A 17,306-nucleotide genomic window follows, 5' to 3' on the forward strand; every position below is an offset into this window, starting at 1 on the left:
GGAACAGATAGGCTGTGCAAAAGACCACCTGATCGCTTCCGCTCTGCTTTCACTTGCTGACAATTCAAACACCGAGATACAAATCTCGCAACATCGTCCTTCATTCTCTTCCACCAGAACTGACTCTTCAGATCGTTGTACATCTTACGACCTCCAGGATGAACGCTAAACCGACTGCAATGAGCCTCTCGGAGAATATGCTGTCTCAACTCCGAAATATCAGGCACAACAATACGGTTATTCACAAACAAAACGTCATCTCTAACCTGGAATTCTGACTGATGCCCAGTTTTGACTTTCTCTACTGAAACCTGAATGCTCGGCTCAGACTTCTGTGCTTCTCTGATTGCAACAAACAACTCCGGCTCGGCTTGAATAGCAAACACTCTGATAGTCTCCCTATCTGTTTCAAACTCTAAACCAGAAGTGCAACAATAATCGATCAACTGGGAAACACCCATAGTAGAAAGAGATAAAGAACAAAGCTTTCGGCTCAAAGCATCTGCAACTGCATTAGACTTCCCCGGATAGTACTTGATTTCACAGTCGAAATCCTTCAACAGATCTAACCATCTTCTCTGTCTCATATTCAGCTCTGCCTGTGAAAACAAGTACTTAAGACTCTTATGATCAGAAAAGATCTCGAAAGACTCACCATAAAGATAGTGACGCCAGATCTTCAAAGCAAATACAATTGCTGCAAGTTCAAGATCATGAACAGGATAACGAGTCTCGTGCGGTTTCAGCTGCCTCGATGCATACGCTATCACACGCTTATGCTGCATAAGAACACAACCCAAACCTCGGTTAGAAGCATCACAATACACTGTGAAACCTCCAGTACCCTTCGGAATAGAAAGAATTGGAGCACTGGTCAGTCTCCTCTTCAGATCAACAAAGCTAGCCTCACAATCTGAAGTCCAGACAAAAGGCGCATTCTTCTGAGTCAGCTGGGTAATAGGCTTGGCAATAGACGAGAAACCCTCGATGAAACGACGGTAATAACCAGCTAAACCCATGAAGCTTCGGATCTCAGGTACTGATGTCGGTCTAGGCCAATTCATAACCGCTTCGATTTTGCTGGGATCGACAGAAATCCCATCTTCAGAAATAATATGACCGAGAAAGACAACTCGATCTAACCAGAATTCGCATTTCGATAGCTTGGCAAACAACTGCTCAACTCGTAAAATCTGCAAGACGATTCTCAAGTGCTCTGCATGGTCAGTACGGTTCTTCGAGTAGATAAGAATATCATCGATGAAGATAATGACGAACTCATCTAAATAACGCTGAAAGATACGGTTCATCAAACCCATAAAAACAGCTGGAGCGTTAGTCAAACCGAACGTCATGACTATAAACTCAAAGTGACCATACCTCGTTCTGAATGCGGTCTTAGGAACATCTTCCTCTCGCACTCTCAGCTGATGGTAGCCTGACCTCAGATCAATCTTAGAGTAGACAGAAGAACCCTGCAGTTGATCGAACAAGTCATCTATTCGGGGTAAAGGATACCTGTTCTTAACTGTAGCCTGATTCAATTGACGGTAGTCGATACAGAGCCGCATAGAACCATCCTTCTTCCGAACGAATAGAACAGGAGCACCCCAAGGCGATACACTAGGTCTGATGTATCCCTTGGCAATCAAATCCTCAAGCTGCTCCTTCAACTCTCTCAATTCAACAAGTTTCATACGATAAGGAGCTTTTGAAATAGGTTGAGTACCTGGCACTAAGTCAATGCTGAATTCAATCTCTCGAATGGGTGGCAATCCAGGAACATCTTCCGGAAACACATCAGCAAAATCTCTAACCACTGGTAAGTCAACCAAAGCTGGGCTAGATTTCAGTACATCAACCGCATAAACCAAAAATCCTTCTGCACCTCTCTGTAACAAACGAGTCATAGATAACACTGAAATCAAAGGAATTCTAGATCGAGAACCCTTACCAAAGAATTTCCACTCGTCTACCATTTCAGTTCTGAACCTGACAACTTTCAGAAAACAATCAACTGTTGCCCTGTACTTGGTCAAAGCATCTATACCGACAATACAATCAAAATCTGACAACCCAAGCACAATACAGTCGAATTCTAACAAATTCCCCTCGAAACAAAATTCACAGTTCCTGACTAGTCGGACAAAAATAATTCCTCCACCCAAAGGTGAAGTAACAGCTACTACTGTAGGCAACAATTCAGTTGGCAAAACATGCAATAACACATATTTCTCAGAGATAAAGGAATGGGAAGCACCTGTATCTATCAAGACATGAGCAGAATGACCGAAAATCGAACAGTTACCTGCTATGACATCGTCAGGTGCTGCCTGAGCCTGATCCTCTGTCAATGCAAAGACTCGTGCTTGCTGTCTCGGAGGCTGATTTGCACTAGAGCTACCTCCCTGTCTGTTCTGCTGTTGCTGGGGTTGGAAAGAGTGCACTGCAGATGACTGCCTCTCCGGCTGAGCTGCAGGTCTAGACGAACTCCCACTCTGAGCTCTATCTCTATTACGTTGAGGGCACACTTTAGAGAAGTGTCCCGGTTGCTGACATGTGTTACAATTGCCGAAGACTCCCACACACTGATTCGATGAGTGTCTTCCTCCACACTTGCTGCAGTACAAGGATGATGACCCAGAACTCGGTCCTGAACCGAATTGCTTCGAACCACTGGAACTGGACGAACTGTTCCCCTGTCTCTTGAACTGTTTACCTCTTGCCTTGTACTGATCCTTTCTGTTTCCCCCACTGTTTCCACCTTCATACCTCTGCTGCTGGTTCTGATGTTGAGGTGGCTGATTCTGGTACTGAGATGGTTGGTTCTGATACTGCCTCTGCTGCTGAGGTGCCCCCTGATTACCTCTTTGCCTCCACAAGCCTGCTTCTGCTCCCTTTGCGTAATTCATGGCATCCGCAAAGTTGCTAGGCCTGTTGGTGTTAACCAACGTGAAGACATCGGGGTTCAACCTGTTGATGAACTTATCTGCCTTAGCTTCTTCATCTCCGGCAATTAGCGGTGCAAAACGCAACAGACTATCGAACTTAGCCACGTACTCTTCAATGTTCAGATTCCCTTGCCTCAGATTTGCAAACTCTGCTCCCTTATCCTTACGATACGAGATAGGGAAAAACCGCTTATAAAACTCAGATTTAAAAAGAGTCCAAGTAACCTCTGTACCTCTACTCTCAATTGCTTTCTTTGTCATGATCCACCAGCTCTTAGCACCACCACGCAGCTGATGAATTACTAACCTAATTCGGCGGTCATCTGTGTAGTCAATGGAATCAAAAAACTGATCCATATCATCCAACCAACTCTCACAGTCAACTGGATTTTCTGAACCCATCAACAATGGCGGATTGAACGACTGAAACCTCTTCAGCAAGGTTTCCATAGGAGTCGCTGAAGCATCCAACTGATCAACCTCAGTGCTAGCTTGCTCAGTCGCAGGGATAACTGGTGGTGTGTTTCTGTTTATCACTCGACGAGGACCCATCTGATAATCAAAGGTTAGCACACGAGATATCTCAATCGCTACCATCAGTGCCCTTACAACCGCTTGGAATACCGAATACCAGTCGAGAACAGAAACAGTTATATCTCAAGTAGATCATGCTTTATTAATTTAAATCACACAACCATGTAATTCAAATAATTCTCAAACAATAAAGCATGCTCGCATGGAATTAAGTACACAATTAAATAATTCAAACACATGCGAGGAGTCATTACACATAGACTCGATCTACCCCGCTCACTCTAGTTCGACCAAGAATCTTAATGCTTTGATACCACTTAATGTGAGACCTCGATTCTAAACCACTACTTTCGGATTAAACAACAATTAAGCGAACAAGAATCCAAGAGTAAAACAAGTCAAAGTTTTTTTTTTTTTTTTTTTTTTTAAAACGCCGCGCGCCCGCGCGAGGAACCAAGCTCGCGCGCGCGCGGGCAAACAATTCCGAGGCCCAACGGAGGCCTCGCGCGCGCGCGAGGAACGCCTCGCCCGCGCGCGGAAGGCCTGGGCAGAAAATGCTCAGGCTGCAAAAAAAAAAAAGAAAGGATTCCGCGCTTGGTCCGACATGCTTTCAAATACAAATGCAATAACAGGGTGTAGGGAAACATGCCATAACAAGTCATGCTTTCAGAAGGCCTAAAAACAACCAGAAGTCTAAATCGATACAACAACAACATACTTCGATTTCAGATTACAATCCGAATACAAACTAATTCGAATAACAAAACATATCAAGTTCGAGTTCTAACATGCTTCAATCTTAAACTAGATAAATATGCTAATTCGACTTCTAAACCGAGTCTCACTTCTACTACTTGCCCTCGAAGCTAACCATGCCTCTTCTGACTTGTTTCTGCCCCACCTGTTGCCAAGTACACATACAAAACAAAGCAACAGCCGGATAACCGGTGAGAATGATAATCCCAGTAAAAGCAACATATCAAGTAATGAATATACAACATGCTATCAAACCACATATTCAAGTCAAGTTAATGATATGCATGTCTTTAAAACCAGGATATCGATTCTGATAAACACGGGAGTATTGCTCTGCTTTTGGGATCCCGAGGATGAGATCACGTAACGACTCACCGACTCTCCCAATCGAGGTGGTGCCACGTATCCCACTCCTCTAGACTTTGAGCAACCATAATGAGTATGCTAGCACTAGGCGAAATACTACAACCTAGGCCACTCAATCATAGTTCCCAAACGTCTAACAAAAAGGGCGGTTCTGCCCGCTGAAATCAAAGTAGGCTCAAGATGAATGCATAACAGAAACATAAACATAAGCCACATACCAAAAACTCAATCAATCAACAATTACAAGTTCCACGTGCTAGAACAAGTATCAATGCAATATGTGATTTAAAAAGGGAAACTCGAGAACCAACAGTCCCGAGTATGCTATCCCGCTACGATGACTGCTTTTACCTTGCAATGCAGTAGCTCCAACTCTGGATAAGTTACAAAAGAGATTGTATAAACAACTACACAATCTAACAACAACAAGGCAACGGTTCAAGGAAAACTCTTTATACCGTTCTTCGTCCAATTCTCTGAAACGATCAAATAGCTGCTAACTCTGGGCTTGACAACTCCGAACGAATCTGTTCAGATACAAGAGATGATTGATCAATAACCACGATCAACTTACAAGCCAAGTTCAAACTCAAAAACGGTTCCAAATCTCCAAAAACTCAAACCGACGGCATAACGGCTATAACTGAACAACCGGCAACGCAGACAGCAGTTCAATACTGATAACAACTCAATTCAATGCTAATACAAAAACAACAAGAAAAACCCAACAAATCTCAAAACCATGATTTTCGAAAATGGCTTCCAAAAATCATAACAAATCCGAACGTCGCTCTATTTCAAAACTGACAGATAATAAACGATCAGAACTCTGTAGAGAACAACATACTCGAATCTCAAACGATTCTAACAACATCCAAAAACTAGAATGTATCCGATCGTAGAAAAACTTACGATATAACGGAGCTCTCGCTGCAGTGATCGCTAAACTGCCTTCAGAAATAAATTCCAACGGCCGGATCGTGCTCGGACTGGAACCCTAAAGCTTGGAAAAGCTTGGAGGCGTGAGAATGGAGGGAGACGGCTTGGAGGGGATGAAGAAGACTTTGTCAACCAATTTCTAAGAGTAGATAATATATAAAATCCACAATTTGCGTTTTAGTCCCTGAAAAATCCAATTTTTGCAAAAAGGACCCTGATCAAAATCGAGTCGGCTCGTGAACTCTGTAATCTCCGATTAACTCAAATAAACTCATTTAAGATAAAAATGGGGCGTTACACCATCCCTACATGTCTAATGTCACAATCAACTCTCCTCTTTCAAAACTTTTAGTTTTACTCAAAATAAACTTAAACTTTCACTTGACTCACAAACATAAAAGTCTTGTACTCAACTTGTTTAAAACTTACTCAACTGAAATGAAATTTTTTTTTGAAACCACTCACTCAAATACTCAACTTTAGATGATGAAAGAATGTTTTAGATCAAGAAAAAGAAATGGTTAAGTGGCTTCCCCTAGTCTAAGCTAATCAGCTACAACTCCCCTTTCACATCAACCAAGACTTACCACAAGCGTTCAAACCGAAAAACACCTAACTCGACCGTTCCTTAACCGAATTGGCTTCCGCTTGAAGTTACATCCTATACCCTTCCTAAAATAACCAGAAATCATGTCTGATGCCTCTCAATCATGGCCGAATTTTTTTCCCGAGCAGATATCCGGCAGCGGCTTTTGTCGAACCAAAATTTGCGCCACTTTTGTTCATTAATCGAAACCCGACAAAATCACAATCAAATTGACTTCCTCTCGAACGAACAATTCCCAACATCCTTGGATACTTCCAGAATCATCCCCTTAGCCAAATTTTAAATCTAAGCCTCACTTAGACGCCAATTTCCCAGCAGCTACAAACACACCCAAAAATCTGCACAAGTTCATTACTAACTTAACCCCTTACGAACACTTCACCGCACGAATTTCCCAACTTCCAGCCCACATATTGAATCTATTAAAACCACTTAGACCATGTTGGAACCTCGATCCAAGCCCTCACACCCGAAGCTAGCTCAAATTCCAACCCTTAGCTAACTCGCAGGCTGGCGTGGAGAAGGTGGGGCGACGGGTTTGAGAATGAGAGGGGAGAGGGTGGCGGCCAAATGGGTTTTTGGGTGAAGGGGGTTTCTAAATTAATTTATTTTTAGGGTTTGGAAAATAAAAATGGGGATTAAAATGTGTTTGTGTGAAAGTCTTAAAAGTACTACTTTAATAACTTAAAGGTGCTACTAGGTGTATTACAATTCTTACACTACTCACACCAAAACCCTTAAATTTCCTATGTTTGAAAAGTTAAAAATTTGAAGGAAATAATTAAATTTCATTTAACCGGGTTTTAAAATTCTAAATTTGAAAAAGTTCTAAAATAAAATCTAAAATGTCATAAAAATAATTATGGTCACCCGAAAAGTCTTAAAACCGAATTTTATTTATTTATTCCTCAGATTACATAAATCTCAAATCTTGCGAAAATAAAAGTTACCGCAAAAATCAACCGTCTCCTCTTGGCGGACCCGGAACCACTGAACTCAAGAATTCTATTTAAATCAATGATTAAAAATTTTGATGTCACCATGATAAATAAAATATTTAAATAATAAACAAAAATATTAAAATAATTTAAATAAAATAACTGAATATCTAAAAGTCATTTAAATAAATACACAAGCGGTATTAAAAATCTTTAAAACAAATTGGACAATCAAAAGCATTTAAATAAATAAGCTAGACATTTAAAGTCATTTTAATAAATAATAAGCGGGAAGTTTAAGTTATTTTAAATAAGTAAGCTTTACAACTAAAATCATTTAAATAAGCAAGCTTAAACCTTTAAAATCATTAAAACAATTAAGTTGCACAATAAAAATCATTTAAATAAATAAAATTAAGCAACTAAAAGTATTAATTAAATAGTTAGTACAATAAAATTATGTAAATAAAAAATTAATATTTTTATTAACTCATAACCAAATAAAATATTTAAATCAATTAAACTTAAAAATAATAATCATAATATTTATTTAATTTTATGCATGCGACTTAGTGGATTGGATTTTAGGCGCTACAATCCGAATATATATCAACGTCAATCAAAGATTCAGGATTCAAGCAAAGGGATTGTAACTTATCACATTGGGAAATATGAGTAGCTAAAAATATTATTTGCATTGTCAGATATTGATCATGACTTCCTTCTACTCCATATATTCTCCATCTTTAGCCTTGTATTTGGACTAGAATTTCAATCTTTTTTTTTCTTCAAGGACTCTCCTCACCTTACTTTCTCCGCCATTACACTTTTTTTCTTTGAACTTTTTAGCTACTCAATTTTATTTATACTTTCATGAATATAGAGTGGATAAAAAGGCTCAATTGATTCAAAAAATCCTAAATGAATTTTGTGTTCATAAAAATCTAAGTTTCAAGAAAAATTCAAATGAATTAAGAATCAAATCCTCAAATCCACATCACAAATCCACATAATCTTTCTCTAATTGCTAGAAGTATCGAAAAACATGACATTCGTGCATATGAGTGAGAACTCAATATTAAATATAGCTAAGACTAACTCCCTTCAACACAATTATTTTCATCATGATAGGCCAACACATTTACACATCATGCCTTTAACTCACCAAAAACTCAATATATATACTCAAGCATATACCAACTCAACTTTCAAATTAACTCAAATTTTTTTTATTTTTTCACACCCCCAAACTTAAATACGTGCATTTTACTCAATGTACAGTAGTAAATAAAAATAAGGAACACGTACCTGGGCACCGAGCGTGTAAGGCCCCGTATTAATTAATATTAATCCGAATTTATTAAATTTTAATTCAAGTATATTTAATTTGGGAATATTTAGAGTTTCGATTTAAATTCTAATATTCTTAAATTATTTAGGATTGAAATTGAATTAAAATAAGGGTCGAGGACCGAATTGCAAATTATTGAAGAGTTGAGGGACTAAAGTGAAATTTTGATTGAAAGTTATCAGATTTGAAATATATGATTCAGCATGTGCACGTGTAACTTTAGGCTCTATTCAGAAAAAATAAGAACAGAAAAGCTGAGATCCTTTCGTTTCTTTTAGAATTTTGATCTTCAAATCCTTATAACTTTTGAACCGGTTGTCCGATTTCGATTCCGTAAATTGTTCTGGAATCCTTACGAAGAGGGCTTCGATTTAGTGTAAGTTTTCATATCTTTCAGTATGGTTTGAAGCTCGAAAGTTGATAGATATCAGATGTTGAGTTTTCGATTATGTTTATCGACGTTTATGCGATTCTATATCGAAACCGGATTAATGAGTTTGTGTTATTTGTATCCAATCTTGATTCCAGCATGTTAATCAATTTTTATAGCTATTGAGATGATGTTTTGAATGATATATCAGCTGGTTTTCTTGATTGAGAGCACGTACATATGGTTTGAATAAAAGAAATGGTTTCGAGATTACGTCGGTTACCGATTTTGAATCGCTACGTCGTTTAATCGAGTTTTGGAACGGTTTTGATAGCCGATATTTGAGTTGAAGTTGTTTTTGAGATGTTTTGAATGTTATAGTATGTTTCTTATTCAGTTTCAGTTGAGTTTGAAGGCTAAACGACACAAGACGCCAACTTGAACTAACGAAGAAAGAGTTAAGGTTTGAAATGCAATTGATTGATGAATTCTTGATGGTTTTGACTCGTTTCTGAAATGATAGATTGGTATGAAGTTTGATATATGTATTTTGGTTGTATCTTTCAGATTTGAAGAGTTCAGAACCGAGATAAACGAAGGTATAATGACGACATCACGAAGTAGGAACTTTGAAACTCAAGAACGACTAATCTTGAGTTGGCCCGCAAAAACCACATACTTATTTATGTTTTCGATTCGATTGTGATGTTGTCGATCCATCACAGTAGTGGATCTTTATTTTCGAGTTGATATGATGCTATATTGAATTGATTCTATGCCAAGGTTGCTGTTAAACTTATTTGCGAGTCGGTTACGAACTCGTTAGATGGATATCCATGTCAAGATCATTTTTGAATCTTGATGGCCTCGAAGTTATGTGAATCAATTCGTATTTAAAGCGTTTACGTACTCTATTTGTTGAGTCGAGTTTAAATAGAGTCAAGATGATTTATTTAACGCTTTCTATATGTTGGTTATACTGAGAATGTTTTCTCATCGGAGTTTATCCGGCTGTTGTCTTGTTTTGTATGTGTGCATGACAATAGAAGGGGCAGGAGCTAGTCATCGACGTCATTGACAGCTGTGAGAGAGTCTAGCATGTGAGGACTCGGGTTGTAGATGATGTCTTGAACTTTAGAAGCAAGGAACCTTGGTCTAGTTTATTTTAGACTACATGTATGAAGTATGAAATAATTGATGTCATTTATCGTTCTTTAGCGATTTGTTTGATGTAATAAATGCATGTATAGATTCTTGAGACCTTGGTTATATTTATATGCATGATTTGGAACTTATATATCATGTTTTGGATCGAGTTTGGAATTTGTATGAGATTTCTTAGACTTGGTATAGATGATTGAGAATGTTTTCTAAGCTGAGAAAAGGTTGAGAATTTCTGAATATTTTTCTGCCCAGGACCGCGCCCGAGCTGTAGAAAAGAGCAGCTCGCGTGCAGCCCCGAGCTGCACCTCTGTTTTGAGTAAAACAGGGTGCACTCGCGCGGCACATTTTAGCCGCGCGAGCCCAACTCATTTAAAAAAAAAAAATATTTTCTTTTCCTTTTCTTTATAGCTTAAAGTTAGATTTAATTCATGATTTTGGATTAATTTTGTGATTTGAGAGATTAAGAACCGGGTCGTCACAACAGGTGGTATCAGAGCATAAGTTTCTCGGACTGAGAATAGATGAGCGGGGTTAGATCGAGTCTTTTATTTTGATTTAGTTATTCTTGAAGCATGTTTATTATTTGACTTGATTTACAGCTTTAAGAATTGCATGTTATCTGTTATCTGATATGATTGGAAGCATGTATGATTACGACTGAATTGTTGGAAAACGGTGATCAGATCAATCAGAATTGATACCTGGTGCAGCGGAAGTTTAAAAATTTTATATGGAACGATTCCATATCATGGGTACCAAAACTTTACGATTAAATTGTGCGTGTAAAAATTAAATAACAATTATAAATTTTTACCTTGAAATCTCGAAACGAGATTATGGACACCAACAGATTACTCTGCTCTTGTTGTATATCCCAGGAACTGATGGACGAACAATTCTTCAATCAGGTCCACGAACAGAAGTTTAATCCCTCTGATAGATTGCACTAGAAAATCTATCAGAAGTTTCTACGAAGAGAATTAACGAATTTGATCCGTTAAACCAGACTGCAAATTCAAAATTCACAGGCTGGAATTTTTCGAGCAGAGAGAGGAGAAGGGGGGCGGCCACTTTTTAAAAACACAGCTAGGGTTTTTCGAAAATTGTGAGCCTCTGTTGTGTAATTTCTGTACTGTAATAACTTATTTATAATGTGGGCTGCTAATAGCTTAGGGCCTATTAGTCATAAGTTCAAGCCTGACAAGCAAAGCCCGCATGTTCAGAAATTAATATAAAAATCATCGTGACTCAGATTGATAAACCAATTTCACCAATGTGCACAAAAACCATTTCTGCATCTTTTAAAGTCAAGATAAGTTTTCTGAATCCGATCTTAATCCCTCTACTCTTAAATAAGAAGTCCCACTTCTTTGTTCATTAAATTTAACTCTTTAAATTTAACTATCTCAACGGGGATTAAAAATTCATTACTTGTGTGACCCTCAATGGTTCAGGGATACAGCTAGCCGTGGGCTCACAACTCCTTGTGACTCGGAACAACAATTTTCGACTTGCCCATCGAATCATGGTAAGAGCGCCTAGCAACATTGCCCCATGATTCCCTAGGTATCACTGATAGTGCCTGCAAGAACCAATAGATTTTGGTTAGCGTACAGTACGGTCCCTTCATCCATATATCCCGATCGAATCAACCACCATTGGTAAATCGAGAGTCGTTCGAGATTCGATAACTATGCAATGCATCTTGAAGATCAAATAGTGACATCGCATGTGCTACTAAGAAACCATTTCTTAAAACACATCATGTACTCAGGCCAGAGATTCGTCACACTAATATCTCCTCAGATTGCATAGGATATCCACACTCGCAAGTTTGTGGTGAATCCTTGACAACAAAGCATCGACTCCTATATGTGTCGTAACTATACCCAATCCCGACACCTGATGACCCCAATAGAGTCGGTAAACGAGTCAAAGTACAGTACTAGCATATAGAGTCTCAATGATGTTTCAAGTAGTAAGGACTAATGGTGTACAACCAAAACCGCGGACTTTATCCACTCGATAAGTGATAACCACTTGGAAAGTCCGGATAGGGTAGTTCGATCATTCATCGTATGAATATCCATTTGCATGCTTTGAACATCTCTATGTTCCATACCAATGAAACGTGGTACTCGGCATCGCAAATGCTAGTCTCAATCTCGAGCGATCCTTATCCTTATTATCGGACGGCTCAATCGACTAGGAACTGTTTAGAATATACAGTGACTATAAGATGTGTTTCATGATAGCCATCCCCATGTGCTACCACATCTTACATACACTATAGTATATTTAAGGTCTTCATCTAAACATCTTATAGTATGTCACAACATAATAATATGATAAAAGATAAAGTAAACGCCTTTATTAAAGTGTAAATTATATTAAACAAAAGATTGTTTATACATAGAGTCATCAAAACCCTTAGCCAAAAGTTGGCTCACCGGGCACCCACTCTTTCAATCTCCCACTTGCCCTAAAGCCAACTAGTCATACTACGCATTCCCATTGCTTCGCGATGTTTGTCAAATAATGTTCCTGGCAAGGGCTTAGTAAGTGGATCAGCGATATTATCTGCAGAGGCCACTCTCTCGACAGTGATGTCCCCTCTTTCCACGATCTCCCGGATGATGTGGTATTTTCTCAGTACGTGTTTGGATCTTTGATGAGACCTTGGTTCCTTTGCCTGAGCAACGGCACCCGTGTTGTCACAGTACACCGGGACTGGACCAACAACTTCAGGAATGACGCCCAACTCTTGGACGAAATTCCTCATCCAAACGGCCTCTTTAGCAGCAGCTGATGCCGCAATGTATTCTGCCTCAGTGGTGGAATCCGTTGTGGTGTTCTGCTTGGAACTCTTCCAAGAGACAGCACCGCCATTGAGCATGAACACAAATCCAGAGGTTGACTTCGAGTCATCCACGTCACTTTGGAAGCTAGAGTCGGTATAGCCTTCCAATTTCAGTTTTCTTCCTCCATATACCATGAACATATTCTTAGTCCTTCGTAAGTACTTAAGAATGTCCTTAACGGCTTTCCAATGCATTTGACCGGGATTAGCTTGATATCTGCTCGTGACACTCAGAGCAAATGCTACATCCGGTCTGGTAGATATCATCCCATACATGATACTACCTATGGCTGTCGCATATGGTACATGTGTCATTTTCTCTATCTTTTCATCAGTCTTGGGACACATAAACTTGGATAGAGAAACTCCATGACACATAGGTAGATGTCCTCTCTTGGACCCATCCATTGAAAACCTTTTTAATATGGTTTCGATGTAAGTTGATTGAGTGAGTCCTATCATTCTCTTAGATCTATCTCTATAGATCTGTATCCCTAGAATATAGGATGCCTCACCCAAATCCTTCATCGAGAATCTACCTGATAACCATATCTTTGTTGACTGCAACATCCCTACATCATTCCCAATGAGTAGGATGTCATCAACATAAAGTACTAAGAATGTCACAGCATCCTTAACTACTTTCTTGTACACGCACGGTTCCTCCGGGTTCTTGATGAAACCAAAATCCTTTATTGTTTCATCAAATTTCTGGTTCCAACTTCTTGATGCTTGTTTGAGACCATAGATCAATCTCTGAAGCTTGCATACCTTATGCTCGCTTCCCATGGATGTGTATCCCTCAGGCTGCATCATATAGATCTCTTACTTAATGTTTCCATTAAGAAATGCAGTCTTCACATCCATTTGTCATATCTCATAGCCATACCAAGCAGCTATGGCAATAAGGATTCTTATGGACTTGAACATTGCAACTGGTAAAAAGGTTTCATCATAGTCAACTCCTTGTCTTTGAGTATAACCTTTCGCCACCAATCGTGCCTTGTAGGTTAATACCTTACCATCAGGCCCAAGCTTTCTCTTGTAGATCCATTTACACCATATTGGAACAATTCCATCGGGAGGATCTACTAAAGACCAAACTTGGTTTGTATGCATCGAATCTATTTCTGACTGCATAGCTTCAAGCCATAAATTTGAATCCGCATCAAAAATTGCTTCCTTGAAGTTTCTTGGATCACATCCAACGTCGGGTTCATCTTGATCCCCTTCAAGAAGAAGACCATATCGAATAGGAGGTCTAGAAGTCCTCTCGGATCTTCTAGGTATAGGCGTGTCCATCAATGGTTCCTGAGGTGTAGGATCATTATTTTGTATTTCGGGTTCTTCTCGAATTTCTTCGAGTTCCATCATCTCGCCTTTCTTATCCAATAAGAACTCCTTCTCCAAGAATGTGGCATTCCTTGAAACAAACACTTTTGTTTCAGTAGGATGATAGAAATAATATCCGATTGAATTCTTCGGATACCCTACAAAATAACATAAGGTGGATCGACTATCCAACTTATCTCCCACTGTCTGCTTCACGTAAGCAGGATATCCCCAAATCCTCAAGTACGAATACTTAGGAGCTTTGCCATTCCATAACTCGTATGGTGTTTTGTTCACTGCTTTAGTATGGACGTTGTTCAACAACAACACCGCCGTTTCAAGCGCGTAGCCCCAAAACGAAGGTGGAAGCTCAGTGAAGCTCATCATGGATCGAACCATGTCCAACAAAGTTCGATTACGACGCTCCGATACACCATTCAGCTGAGGTGTCATAGGAGGAGTCCACTGAGAGAGAATCCCATTCTCTTTCAGATAGTCCAAAAACTCGGTACTTAAGTATTCTCCACCTCGATCCGATCGAAGTGCTTTAATACTTTTACCTAGCTTGTTTTCTACTTCAGCCTTGAATTCTTTGAACTTTTCAAATGCTTCAGACTTATATTTCATTAAATATAAATACCCATACCTTGAATAATCATCAGTAATGGTAATGAAGTAGGTGTGGCCATATTGAGTACCAATTCTAAATGGACCACAAACATCTGTATGGATCAAATCCAACAGATTTTGACTACGCTCAGGTTTCCCCTTAAAAGGAGATTTAGTCATTTTTCCTTTCAGGCAGGACTCACAAGTAGGTAGAGAGTTAATATCAGACATATCAAACATGCCCTCTCCCACTAGCTTGTTCATCCTCCTTGAGGAAATATGGCCTAGCCTAGCATGCCAAAGGTTTGCCGGGTTTTGACTATCGATTTTTCTTTTGTTCGTTGTTACCGGTTTATCAACATAATTTATTGGAACGTCTTTTAATTTTAAGTTATATAGATTGTTTTCAAGTTGTCCATTTCCAATCAAACATTCATTCTTGTAAATATTGCAAATTCCATTCACAAAATTGCAAGAAAAACCATCTCTATCAAGCATAGAAACAGAAATAATGTTTTTAATCAAATATGGAACAAATAAAACATCTCTCAAAAGTAACTTAAAATCGTTCTGCAAAATTAAATAAACGTCTCCTACAGCTTTGGCTTCAACTCTAGAACCATTTCCGAGCCTCAGCTGGGTCTCACCCATTCTAAGCTTGCGACTTCTTGTCATCACCTGCAAATCATTGCAAATGTGAGATCCACATCCGGTATCCAATACCCAAGAAGTAGTATTAAGTGAAACATTTATTTCAATATAGAACATACCCTTCGCAGTTCGCAACTGCTCTAGATATTCCTTGCAGTTACGTTTCCAATGATCGGGTTTCTTGCAGTGATGGCAAACGTCCTTGGATTTTTCCATGTTTGAAGCCTTTGTCTTGTTCTTCTTCTCGGGTCCGATTTTCTTGGGTGGGGCAGAACGTTTCTTACCCTTTGTACTTGGCCCCTTCTTAGCAGAGAAAGAGGAGCCCACCAAGAGAACCGGTTTATCCTTCTTTAAAGTGGCTTCATATGTTACAAGCATATTGACCATCTCTTCAAGGGAGGCCTCTATCTTGTTCATATTGAAATTCACCACAAATCCGTCAAACGAAAAAGGAAGAGAGAGAAGTAATAAGTCCACATTGAGTTCATGCTCCAACACCAAATCAAGCATTACCAACTTCTGTATGAGCCAAATCACTCGTACCCCATGATCACGGACCGAAGTACCTTCACGCATGCGACACGTCATTAGCTCTTTTACAGTAGCGAACCTTTCAGCTCTCGATTGAGCCCCAAAAAGTTCCTTGAGTTGTACGTGAATGTCAGCAGCATTCACGGTATCCTCAAATCGCCTCTGGAGTTCATCAGACATCGAGGCTTGCATATAGCATTTGGCCTTGATATCATGGTTCCACCATGTATCAAGTTTGGCCAACTCTTCCGGACTTATGTCAGCTGGTGCTTCCTTCGGAGGAGATTTTTCTAACACGTAGAGCATCTTCTCCGAGGTCAAGACAATCTTCAACTTACGGAACCATTCCGTATAGTTTGCGCTAGTCAGTTTATTTTGTTCGAGAATAGAGAATAGTGGATTGCGCGAATTCATCTTTATGAAATACTAAAAAGAAACAGACAATTATTAGTGATTGTTTAATTAATTTACTAAGACATAAAATAGGCGAAATTTATTTTATGAATCTCACTCCCACTATTTTAACGATTTCACTACCCTCTAGTGAAAACGGGAAACTGTTTTCCTTAGTGGGAACATGAAGTCCAATTGACAAACTATGGTCCCGAATAATATCAGCCAACCATAATTTTCAAAAGGTAGAGCCCAATTGCTTCTAAAGCAACCTCCACGTTTTTACCTCACGTCCAATAAGGGCCCAATAATATGATGCCGTTTATTGTGACACATCAAGATGACCCATCAATATTAAGTTGTGATGGACGGTCGCCATGTGGATCCCCCAATAATATGAGCCGATCCCATGGGAGTTCCACCCAACTTACAACATGTGTCGATCCAATGTACAGCTTTCCGACAAACGGGCCCCCCCAATAATATGAGCCGGACCGTATCCGCGGGTAGCATCTCATACATTGATTGTTGATGGAAGGTAGGAACATTTAAACAATATTTAAATTTCCTTTATTTATCTTGATATCAATTTTAAATCATATTTAAAATGAGAGATTTTAATTTTGAAAATTTGTCTCATCATTTAAAATTTGTATGCTTGCGGGATTCATACAATTTAGTCTAAAACATGCATACAACGATAATATCATATATTATATAGGATGATCGATTCCATTTCTAATTTACCCGTGGTTGCCAATCACGAGTCTAAGTCCAATCCTAGGTAATATGCAGGTATGCAATGCAATCCTATTACATTGAGCTTCCAATTTATATTTCTTCAGTCTTTATTGTCTGCTGGGCCCATCTCCGTCTTCAAATATTCATCTCCCACTAAGTCTAATGTATTTACAATAAATAACTATGACAAGTAGGGGATACATTTTAAGGGGT

This window comes from Henckelia pumila, chromosome 4, assembly GCF_033568475.1.
Source record: "Henckelia pumila isolate YLH828 chromosome 4, ASM3356847v2, whole genome shotgun sequence".
In the NCBI taxonomy this organism is placed as follows: Eukaryota; Viridiplantae; Streptophyta; class Magnoliopsida; order Lamiales; family Gesneriaceae; genus Henckelia; species Henckelia pumila.